The sequence below is a fragment of the Miscanthus floridulus genome, chromosome 9 (genome assembly GCF_019320115.1).
Source record: "Miscanthus floridulus cultivar M001 chromosome 9, ASM1932011v1, whole genome shotgun sequence".
Taxonomy (NCBI): domain Eukaryota; kingdom Viridiplantae; phylum Streptophyta; class Magnoliopsida; order Poales; family Poaceae; genus Miscanthus; species Miscanthus floridulus.
The window spans coordinates 80,834,138-80,845,443 of record NC_089588.1 but is presented as its reverse complement, the minus strand read 5'-3'; the positions used below and the strand labels follow the sequence as shown (position 1 = coordinate 80,845,443).

At 49.2% G+C, this 11,306-nt stretch overlaps 1 pseudogene; it reads right to left on the bottom strand.

Annotated features, from left to right (window-relative positions):
- Positions 1–2,568: 2,568 nt before the first annotated feature.
- LOC136482249 (thioredoxin reductase NTRB-like) lies at positions 2,569–5,171 on the bottom strand (annotated as a pseudogene).
- Between the last annotated feature and the right edge of the window lie 6,135 nt (positions 5,172–11,306).

Sequence of the window (11,306 nt, the reverse complement as noted above, 5' to 3'; positions counted from 1 at the left end):
AGAAGAAAAAAATTTAAAAAAAACTTTGCCGAGTGCCCCATCTAGGACACTTGGCAAACAACGAAAATATCTACTTAACCTAACCGCGTCCAGCACCCTACCCGCCCTCCTGGCCCCACCCCTTCTCTTTCCTCCCGCCCCAGCGCCCCCTCCCCTTCTCCGCGCACGCCACCCCCCTCCCTCTTCGGCGCCGGCGCAGCCTGCCCTCCCCTCCCCCTCGCTGGAGCGGCCCGCCCTCCCCTCCTCCCTCATCGACGTGGCCCACCCTCCCCTCCTCCCTCGTCGGCGCGGCCCGCCCTCCCTCTCCCGGATCCGGCTGTGCCACCACCCTCCAGCCCTCCCTCTCTAGATCCGGTGGTGCCTCCCTCCCCTCCTCTCTCGGCCGCTCCCTTCTTCCCCGCCCCTCCCTTCTTCCCCGTCCCTCTTCTTCCCCGGCGCGGCCTCCCCACCGGCGAGATCCGACGGCCTTTGCTGCCCCCCTCCCTCCCTCCCCCAACAGCGAGATCTAGGGAGGGCCCCGGCGGCGCACCCAGGCGGTGGTGGAGGGGGTGGCCCGGCATTGCGAGCGTGGCACGGATCCATGGCATGGGCTCTCTCCCCTCCGGCAGCGCTCCCTCCCTCCGGTGGTGGCGTGGCACAGGGAGGCCAGACCCGGTGGCAGCGCAGCGCGGGAAGGCCGGATCCGACGGCGGTGTGGCACGGGGAGGGCGGATCCGGTGGTGCCATTTCTCCCTCCTATGGCGCCCTCTCTTCTATCTCCCTCCAATGGTGGCGCCGCGCGGGGAGGCCAGATCCGGTGACGGCGTGGCGCGGGGAGGCTGGATCCGGTGGTGGCGCGGCGGGGGAGGCTGGATCTGGTGGCGGAGCGGCGCGGGGAGGCCGGATCCAACGGCGCCCTTTCTTCCTCCAGCGACACCCTCTCTTCTCTCTCCCTCCGGTGGTGGCACGGCGCGGGGAGGCTTGATCCGGTGGCGGCACGGCGCGGGGAGGCTTGATCCGGTGGCGGCCGGGCGGGCCAGCGCCGGTGCGAGCTGGGTGGCCGGATCCGGCGGTGCCCTTTCTTCCTCCGGTGGCTGATGCTTTTTTTATTTTTTCAAAAAATGTTTGCCGAGTGTTTTTGGGGTACTCGGCAAAGTCTTCGCGAGTGCCCGACGAAAAACACTCGGCAAAGCAGTGTTTGCCGATAAAATCATTTGCGAGTGTCGTTTGCCGAGTGTAACACTCGGCAAATGGTTTGCCAAGTGTATTTGGGGGCTTTGCTAAGTGCCCCTGGCACTCGGCAAAGCTCGTGTAATCTGGTAGTGTGGGTACCCAATAGTGTTTTTTGGGCCAGCTAACTAGTTACAGTCAAATGTCATTCTAGTTCCCTTGTCCCCTCACTCAAATTACGTGAAATCCCAATCTAGTTTCATGATCTTGGCATGTAAATTGACCACAAAATAGCTTCATATCACTTAAATCATTTGCAAACATATTTAAATGAAATTTCGCTGAAAGTTAAGGTGTGAATGGGAGCTTTTAGTTCCAAGGTCCTGCGGTTGGATATGGGACAAACAGATTGATCTTCACACATAAATTGGCTTAACATTAAGTAACAGTAAATTTCGCTAAATTTTTAAGGTGTGAGCGTGAGCTTTTAGTCTGTGGGTCCTCCTTTTTACGTGGGGCCCACAAGTTGATCTTGGTGCACAAATCGGCACATGTAGCTTCATACACTTCAAATTTCGAACACGAGCTTTTTGGTTCATATCATTTTGAATCATTTCTAACAAATTTCAGTTAATTTCGCTAAAATTTTAAGATGTGAACGTGAGCTTTTGGTCCGAGATCCGACTTTTGATGATGGGGGTTCACATGCAGATCCTGCTACACTTGAACTATGCATCATGCGGGTCAAGCTAGACTGGACCAACAAAATGGTGGATTCAGTCCAGGGATAAAATATGCACCGACCGCTTTGGGCTGAGTTCGGGTTGGGCCTCAGTAGGCCGCCTACTATTTTTCAATTTTAAAATAAAAAATAAAAGGAATGTTTTGTGTCAACCTCGGGCTGAGCTGATATTTTTTAATGTAAAACTAAAACAGAGCTATGCCTAGGTCCTATCCAATAAGGTTCACGAACCAGGGCACGCTTGGTGGGTTGAGTCGGGCCGGGCCAACTTTGATTGTCCATACGTGATGGAGATCGTGGGCTAACCGAAGGCCGGTTGGCCAGTGTGTGTCTTCAGGCTGCTTGACTGAATGTCCGAATGACTGAATATGTATAAGCATGTAACCGAAGGCCGGTTGGCCAGTGTGTGTCTTCAAACTGAGCGGAAGCTGAAAGGCTGCTAGACATTTGATGGGTATGAGCTCAGCGTAGCAACACGAATAACATAGCGACCATATTGACAATGAAGATATCTAAAAGGATAAGTTCATAGCCGGTGAACATGACGGTTTGCAGTACATAACTATAAGTTTAAAGTTCTGGATCATAATGAGAAGAATTATAGTGTGCTACTAAGCAGCGTGATTATTCAGGTTTTATTTTCAATCATGACAACCCATGGCATACCGCTCATAAGACTGCGGCTTATATTATATTACGGCACCGTCAACTGATCTAGTCAATCAGACACTCGATCATCAGACTTGCCCTCCTGTGCACCGACCCCGACCTCCTGCAGATAGTGCTCAGCATCCAAAGCGGCCATGCACCCTGCAACATCCACAAGTAAATAATAGATAAATTACATATTGGTCACGTGCATCCACAAGTATATATATGCTATGCTGATGAAACCACCAATGCCAGTTTCCTAGATTGATTGATCTTATAAAGAGACAATGAGACCAACCACCATTCTGACTACTATTGCAAAAAAGAGATTGTTCAAAGCAGATGCATCTTGTATGCAGATTTTCATGATAAAACAGGTAATTGTTAACTCTTTCTAATCAAGGATGAAGTAGGCACAATCACCATTTATGCAGTTTATGAGAATTTACTTTGCCAAGTAGAATTTATCATAATTAATTTCAATACTTTCGGTAAAAACATTTCAAATGATCCAGTATATGTTGATTGAAGCATCTTCTAGATAAACGGTTTTTTAAAAGCTAAAGTCAGGACTCTACTTGCTATTGTTTAATAAACTCTTAATCTTATTATCATGGTTCTAAATAACCTGCTATAGTCTAGCTATATCTTTGTTATAGCCCACCTGTAGCTTTGCTATAGTCTTTTCATAGGGTCTATCGCCACAATATTGTCAATCACTACTACAGAAAGCATTTTCATCAATGGATCATTAAAAACGCTTATGAAAATATAACACTGCCGTTTCATGATACAAACTAGCATTGAATATCATTTTCACCAATGCTTCCTTCATGATACGAGCCCACGGTGAAATTGATTTCACAACTATAAAAGGACCATGAGCTCCAAATACCTTAATTCCGATCCCAATCCTCTAGCCGCCCCATCCTCAGTTGCCCACTCCTCACCTATCCCCTCCTCACCCACCCACCTCTCTTACTTACCCAAATCTCTCTCCACCAAAGCGGCATGGCATGTAGACCCGATGGCATAGCTTGCGTATGCCAGTGGGGCACCTGTTCCTCTCCCCTACTCCACTCCAAGCACACCATGGCGGCCTCGGACGCACCCCATGTTGTCACCCACACACCACTACACGAAGGACATAGTCGAGCCCTGCACGAAGGGATGCCCCCGATCTGGTGGAGGATGCTCCTCCCTCTCTCTCTTCCCCCTCACTCTTGCTCCCTTCCCTCATTCATAGATCTGGATTGTGGAGGCATCGTGATTCACGCCGTGACGATGCTGTAGATCCTTGGTGGTAGGGGGGTTGCCCGGCTCAGGAGTGACTTTCATATATCAGACCTAGGAGGGGCTCACCGACGGTGTCTCGCAGTGGGCCCTGCATCCTCTTCACTTCTCCTCTCTCCTCTCTCTTCTCTCTCTCCTCGATCTCCACGATAGGTCCATATGGTGGGCCTGAACATGCTAGCAAGCTCGTCAGCAAGTTCGGTGCCAAACCATTACACAAGGTGGGCATGCACCCCCGCCTCTCAAAAAAATAGTTTTTTGGCCATATGTGTTCATCTGTTTCGTAGCAGTGAAGTTCCTCTAATCGATATGTTGCATATTGACCACTTGCAATTGCAAATAGGAGCGAACGAATATTCGTAAAAGAATATATCATAGAGCTGTAGAGTACCTGATCCAGCGGCAGTTATGGCCTGGCGATACTTCTTGTCCTGCACGTCGCCAGCAGCGAAGACTCCCTTCACACTGGTGTGGGTGGAGCCCGGCTTGGTGACCACCGTATCCCTCCGGCGAGTCCAAGCTCGAGCTGCCCACCCAGGAACTCCGTCGCCGGCGTGTGCCCGATGGCGAAGAAGAGACCAGCCACCTGAAGATCCTTGACCTCACCACTCACCAGGTTCTTGACCTTGATGCCAGCCAACCGACGGCCGCCACCGCCGCCTTCTGCGTCACCAAACGCCTGGACAACCACCGAGTTCCAGACGACCTGGATCTTGGGGTTCTTGAGCACCCTGTCCTGCATGATCTTTGAAGCCCGGAAGGTGCTCCGGCGGTGGACGATGTAGACGCGGGAGCCGTACTTGGTGAGGAAGCTGGACTCCTCCATGGCGGAGTCGCCGCCACCTACGACGGCGAGCGGCCTGTCACGGAAGATGGTGGCCGGGCCGTCGCAGACGGCGCAGGCAGAGATGCCGTGGTTCCAGTACGCGTCGGACCCGGGGAAGTGCAGGCGGCGCGCGACGGCGCCCGTGGCGACGATGACGGCATCGGCGAGGACGGTCGTGGACTTATCCGAGACGACGCGGAAGGTGCGGGCGGAGAGGTCGACGGCGGTGACGGTCTCGTTGACGAATCTGGTGCCGAAGCGCAGGGACTGGTCGCGGCAGCGCTTCATCAGGTCGCCGCCCATGATGCCCGCAGGGAAGCCCGGGAAGTTCTCGACGACGGTGGTGGTGGTGAGCTGCCCGCCCGCGGCCACGCCGTTGGCCATCCAGCCCTCGAAGAGAACGGGCTTGAGGTCCGCGCGGGCCGCGTAGATCGCCGCCGTGTGCGCCGCGGGGCCGCTCCCGATGATGCACACGCGTGTGCGGAGCGGCGCAGCGGCGGATCCCTCCATTGCGGCTGCTTACTTGTGCTGGCTTGGCTTCGCGGCGGCGATCTGTCTCAATTCAGCTCGCGCAGAGTCTGCATGGTCACTGGTCGGCTGAAGTCCCTTTAAAGACGCCCGCGGTGTGGACGTGTCAATCATGGTCGCCCTCGCCCCCCAATGCTTTATGGATAAAAAAAAACTTTAATTTTAATAAAAATATAAAATAACCTGTGGCAAAAGAAAATTTTAATAAAACTAATACTTTCATTAAAATAATGGAAATGGTTGTGTTGGATGACTCAAGAATTTTCAATTTTATTTTTTTAAAAATGGTTAGCAATTTTTGAGACCACTAAATAAATAACAAAAACCTACTCAGCTTTGATGAGGACTCTAACATAGCAGAAGAATGTGGTGTGGACAATCGATTTTGTTAATATGTAGAATGCCATCTTGTACATTTTAAATTGTTTAGCTCAAATATCTTAAGTGACATACTGATACTAGAGAGCTAAGTGAGTTCCAAAGTGACATTCTACCTTCTTCTTGAGAAATTACTACCTTATATATACTGACACAATTAACCTCATAAAAATGGCACTAAAATCGTGCAAGTTGAGAATTGAAGGTAACTTCGAAAGCGACTCATCTAGCAAGTCCAAGTAGGTCATTTTCAAAAGTGGCTAACTCTAGTAGGTCACTTAGCACATTTAGCAATGAAGCAAGAAGGTATACAATTGGCATTGTGTGTACTAGCAAAATGGAATATTCAAATCTACACCTAATATTCATGTTTTTAAACTTAATAACAAACAGTTAGCAATTTCCAAGACCACTACATAGATGAAGAATAATGTGGTGTGGATAATCCATTTTGGTAACCATTCAAATATCTTAAGTGGCATACAGGAGAGCTAGGTCGTCACTTCCAAAGTGGCATTCTACCATTGTGGAGAAATTATATTAGTAACACCTTATACTGACACAACCTCTTCAAAATGGCACTAAATTGGTACAAGTTAGGAATTGAAGGTCTGTTCGAAAGCGACTGTTCTAGTGAGTCCATGTTAGGTCATTTTCAAAGTGACTAACACTAGTAGGTCACTTATTAGCACATTTAGGAATGAAGCAAATTTGAAGGTAGACAATTGGTGTTGTGTGTATTAGCAAAATGGAATATTCAAATATACACCAACTTTTCAAATGTAAGGTGACTTCCAAAGCAACTCTTCTAGTACATATATAGTCGTGTCACTTTCATTGTGACTGACTCTAGTATGTCACCTAGCACATTTTGGAATTGAGCAATTCTAAAGATATACAGGTTGTGTCACATTCATAGTGACTAACCTCCTCAAAATGCAAACCTGGCCGGGCTCCTTCCGCATAGCTGCTGTCCATGCACTGGGCAGTGGACAGACATGTATGCGTGCACGCTGCGGCCTCTGCTTAATCTGTATACGTACTATAAGGTAAAACCTACCTGTATTGAGTAGTGTTGTGATTTGTCCAAGTTGCATGTAGGTGACACTGAAGTTTTATAAGGTGACACTGAAGTTTTATAGGAGTATAGCTGTGTCGATAAAAAGCATGGGGTTAAGGATCCATCGAGACATGGGGACAAACTGTGGGATGATGTGCTTGTTTTTGCAACCACCTATGGGCCGTGCAGTGCAGCACCCTGTTGCAGACAATGCACAATTCGATTTGCCGATGCTGCCCTTGCTGTCACGTGTCCTAGCTGGCGAGAGCTGCAGAGTAGGCGAGTGGGTCATTGCCTAAGCAATATATGTGCCATTTTTTTACCATCAGCCTAAGGATACCGTCTTGTCACCATATCTTTCATATCTAAATTCAAAATTAAGCAATATATATGTGCCATTTTTTATCATCTGATGAGGTCTTCGTGAGGGTGAACTTCGGTAAGCAATTTGGCCTAATCTTGCTGCTGACTTGAACACGCTGCCTTTTCACAACTGGATTCAGGCGCTTTGCCGAGTGCCTAATGCACTCGGCAAAGGCTACTTTGCCTTCGGCAAAGCCTTTGCCGAGGGCAGCACTCGGCAAAGAGCCTCCGGTAAAAAATCCGTCGGCAAAGAATTCTTTGCCGAACGCCTTTTATCGGGCACTCGGCAAAGTCTTTGCCGAGTGCAATCTCGGCACTTGGCAAAGAAAAGTGACCGTCACGGCCCCGGTTGCGTTAGCACATGCTTTGCCGAGTGTCATGTCAGAGGCGCTCGACAAAGATTTTTTAATTTTTTTTCAATTTTTTTTTGCCGAGTGCCCTACTGGGGAGGCACTCGGCAAAGATTTTTTTATTTATTTTTAATAATTTCTTTGCCGAGTGCCCTGCCAGGTCGGCGCTCGGCAAATATTTTTTATTTTTTTTTTCATAATTTCTTTGCCGAGTGCCCTGTCAGGGCGGCACTTAAAAAAAATCTTTGCCGAGTGCCCTGGCCCTGGCACTCGGCAAAGAGGCTAATTTTTTTGATTCTATATTCACAAACACAACATATAAGAGATATATATAACATCTGTGACATCACAAACACAATATAGCACATATATATCACATCCATCTCATCACAAAGGCAATACCACATATATAACACATGTCGATCACACAATATCTCACATACACGACATCACAAGCATAATAGGTCCAATATCCATCGAAACAAGTCGATAGTTGATCACAGTGCATCACATGTCCATCAAGCGGTGAAAAAGAGATACAAACTACCGGTGGGGAGGAAACTGAGTGCTTGGTGAAGGAAAAGTGTCGTCGCCTGCTTGCGCCTGAGATGGGTTATTCGAACCCGCCGATGGAGGCTGCATAAAGGACAAGAGATTGCATCTGTTAGAGTGGTCATCTAATGAAAGCACTAGTCGAAGCAATTTGGTTTCATACTCACAGGACTAGCTATAACTGGCGGCGACGGTGGAGCGAACTGCGGCACAGCTACACCGTGCATTTGCCCAAAGTTCTTCAGGAATGTCGTAATCTCCGCCAGCTGCTTGGCCTACCTTTCTCGCTTGGCCCACTCGGCCTGTCTTTCCCGCTTGGCCTGCTCGGTCCTCACCGCCAGGTCCTGCAGCTCCTGAGCCATCCTCTCGTTATCGGCCTACAACATTTTAATCGAATGTTTCAGTAATGTAAAGGTAACTAAGTTATTTAAAGATCAATGTACGAAGAGTTAAACGGGACTAACCTGGAGTGCGTCGACCCGCTGCTGTGAAGGGGACGACCGTTGGCGTATGGCCGGGCCTCCGCTCGGGGTCTGTGCTCGGATCTAGGAGAGGGAGGGAATCTCGCTGGGCTCGAGGGTGCCATCGCCTATCCAGTACCGCCCATGCTTCTTGCCTTGTCCGAGCCTCATGACCATCGTCCCATCGATGTCGTCGGTGCTCGGATCCCAGTCTGGCCCATGGACCGACCTTGCCTCCGACGCGTACGAACTGATGCGGGTGTGGACGCTCGGGTTGCTGTAGGACTCGGGCGGGTCATCCGGGGTGAAGGTGACAGCGGACGTCGCCTTACCCTTGCGGGCCAGACCATATGCCATGAAATTGGAGATGGACTGCCCACCATGTGACGCCGACTGCGAGAAAGACAACAAGATGATTAGAAGAAACATGCAGAATGGAGCGTAGAATACTAAAAATTCACGTACCCATGCTTGCTTGTACGCGCCGAGGCTGCGGCTGCCTTGATGGTGTGTGGGGCCTAGTCGCTGCCATACGCCGCTCCCGCCCCGCCTCGTGGTCCTAGATATAACCCTCCGTGAACCACCTATCCACGATCATCTCCCAGCAGTCCCGATACGACTCGCACCACCATGGAATTGTCTACATGTCATAAAGAAATTTGAGATGTAAGAAGACCAAATTAAAGCTACTTAATCTCAAAATGAATCAGTATTATTCTTCTTCATTTACCTCAAGGTACTGTTCCCTGGGTCAGCGTCCTCTGTCTTGCCTGTGTCTTGGTGATCTTCTCACCAAGGTGCAGTGGCAGTAGTACTTGACGATGCAAGTGAGGCGCTCCTCGTAGTGCATGTCGGTGATTCATTTCCTGGCACTTTTCACCATCACCTTCTCCGCCCTATCCTCCTGTCCCTCTTCACATCTGAAAAAAGTCTGCAGACAGACACAATGTATCAATTCATTATGTCAAAAAAAGTCAAATGAATGCGATGTATTGATCAAAGTTGTGCGAGCGAGACTTACCCAGAACTCTCTCCTCACCCGCTCCTGCTTATCTCCACATGCGTCGGGGGCATCTTTGTAGTGGTCCCACGATTTGGCCGGCTCAGTGTTCCCCTTGTGCGTGACAATGCCAGGGTAAAAGTGCCTGCACACAAGACCCAGGATGTGGTTGGGGTTGCGTGAGTCACCAGGCGACACAACCAGCCAGTGCCTGCACAAGTCATTAACAAACATTATTAGTTTCTCTAACAATTTTCAACAGGTTATATGAAGTAGCTGTGATAAAATCTAAAGTTACTTACCTGTCCCCCTGGGGGCGGATCACTGGGCGTAGGGGAAGAAGCGGAGGCCCAGGGAGTTTCGAGGGACCTCGCAAGTAGATCCTGGCCACAGCAGAGGAGTCCGAACCAGCTGTGCCTCTAGCCTTGCCGCCCTACTGTGCCTCATCTCCATCGTCGTCCGTCTGCTGAACCAGCTCCTCCTTGTCCGAGGAGTCCAGGGTATGACACTCCTCCTCTAGCACATCACACGGCCTGACTAGAGGAGGCCGGCCCCTCCTGCTGCCGTTGCCGCTACCGCTGCTCCTGGCCCTCTGCCTCCTCTCGTCCGACGACCCCTCTTCTGCATCCGGATCTGCATCGTGTGCCCTCATGAACCTCGAGTTCACGTTCCTTAGCACACGACTGCCCGCCATCTTTGTTCAATCACCTGCAATTAAAAAGAAACAAACAAGACATATTAGTACATGTGTTAAAAATAGATGCTAAATAAATAAACAAAACACGATTACAAAATAACATAGTATTACATGTATTAGAAGTAATCATCATTATTGGGATTATCTGGATCATATGTCTTCGTCATCACTATCAAAATTGTCCAAATAAACAACACTGTCCGAAGGTTCAATGTTGCCTTCATCGTCATCGTCTAAATGTAATCGCTCAAGCATTTCTATGTCCTTGGCATTTTGCACCTCATCTCCTTCTTCCTCGTCATCGACCCTTTCATTGTCTACTTCCATTCCGATCGCCTCGGTTAAGTCTATCACCAACCTCCCTAGTAGCCCATCTTCTTGATAGAACTCTCCTTCATATGTGTTTGGGTTGAAGTTGTAATCTTCATCGTTTGGGACAGCTAGTCTACCATGTGGCGATACCTGGTGCACAATAGCCCAACCCTTAAGAGCCTTGTTGCCTTGGCACGCGTATGGCAAATAATAAACCTGCACGGCCTGGTGAGCCACAATAAAGACATCTTTTCCTTGATAGACGGAATCTTGTCTAATCTCGACTTGACCAATATTAGGGCTCCGTTTCGTTAGTCGAGGATTGAACCAGTGGCATTTGAACATGACGAGACGAAGAGGTTTCGAACCATAAAATGAAAGTTCATAGATTTCTTCGATTATGCCATGATACTCGAGGCCATCAGTGCCGGGAGTACAAACTCCGCTTGTTTGTGGTTTTTCGATGGGGCCGAGCTCGCTCGTAGCTTGCTGTGTGAAAGCGATATCCATTCACATCATAACCTGAATAAGCTTTCACCTTATTGTCGAAGCCATTTGCAACCTATCTCAACTCCTTACTCATAGTTGCATCGGTTTGGGCCTGCAAGCGCAAGAATGAAAGATTGCCGGACTAAGTACGCGAAACTCGAAATCTCGAACTAGGTATGAGGTAAATTGGACAATACCTTTGTTTTGAACCAAGAAATGAAATTAGGCCTCCCTGCTCCCGGACCCTGTGAAAGAAGGGTATCGGTTTGCCGTGGGGTAGGACCCCTTGGTTGATGCCAGGATACATGAATAAATTCCCTGTGCAAACGAGAAAGAATCAGTTGGATGCAGAATAGTGACGGCGTATTGAAACAAGTTCGTTGAGAACTTACTCAATGAACGGCTTCACCTCGGTTAGGTTCTGCAACACATATAGCATGATACTGCGCCACTCT